The sequence below is a fragment of the Lipotes vexillifer genome, unplaced genomic scaffold (assembly GCF_000442215.2).
Source record: "Lipotes vexillifer unplaced genomic scaffold, Lipotes_vexillifer_v1.1 scaffold253, whole genome shotgun sequence".
In the NCBI taxonomy this organism is placed as follows: domain Eukaryota; kingdom Metazoa; phylum Chordata; class Mammalia; order Artiodactyla; family Lipotidae; genus Lipotes; species Lipotes vexillifer.
Window position 1 is genome coordinate 4082001 of NW_006780322.1, and position 1047 is coordinate 4083047.

The following is a 1047-nucleotide window of genomic DNA, read 5'->3' on the forward strand; positions in this document are numbered from 1 at the left end:
TCTTTCCCTTGTATAACTAACTACGCAGCAATCCTACAGTGTAACATATGGAATCATTTTGAGTAGACTTGTGTGTTGCTATAAGCTTTCAGCAGGTCCTCTGTCTTTGTAGAATAAGCATGTTGTTTATTTTCAGATAATCAGAAATAAGTATGCTGACACACTAGGCACAATTTGACTCTGGCTACTTACCTTTCTTTCCCTCTGATGTTTGAATTGAAGGATGCAGCCAATGAAATTAGACTTGTGTGTTGCTATAAGCTTTCAGCAGGTCCTCTGTCTTTGTAGAATAAGCATGTTGTTTATTTTCAGATAATCAGAAATAAGTATGCTGACACACTAGGCACAATTTGACTCTGGCTACTTACCTTTCTTTCCCTCTGATGTTTGAATTGAAGGATGCAGCCAATGAAATATGTTCAGTTGGTTTTCCTTGGCGTCCTAGATTTAAAAAAAACAAAACAAACCATAGTTTCTCACTAACCTTAGAATATTGTTCATAAAATAAATAAAGGCCCCTGCACTGATGTGACAACATGACTCATGGTCACCCTCTGTATATGTCCTTACTCACCGAAGTATATTTTTTTCCTTACATGCAAAGCAGTTTTATAAAATCACCCTGTTGAAAGAGGTAGGCACAGAGAACCCCATTTGGTTCTCTTCCTTGAGTGCCATTTTCATGGTCAGAAGGGAACCTCTTAGTTGATCAGATTTGTACCAATAAAATTCCAGGTCCATTTGCTCATTTCCCTGTCTAGCACTTTTGTTTCTTCTTCTTCACGTTTGCTCTTTAAGGGGGACAAAAAGAAAGCTGAACAGCAACAACCGCCTGCAAAACCCTGTACCTTTTAGGTCAAGCTTTGACCCCAGCAATGTGAGAACAGCCTTTGAAAGGTATCAGAGGAAAAGTCCGAACCTTTCAGTCTTCCTTCTGACTTTAAGTACTTCCGTGTCAGCTGAAACTAGACACACTTAAGTACAGGCCTCTGTTAGGATAATGGGTCATTTCCAGAATTGAGGGAGGCACAACCTTCCTGCTTAGGG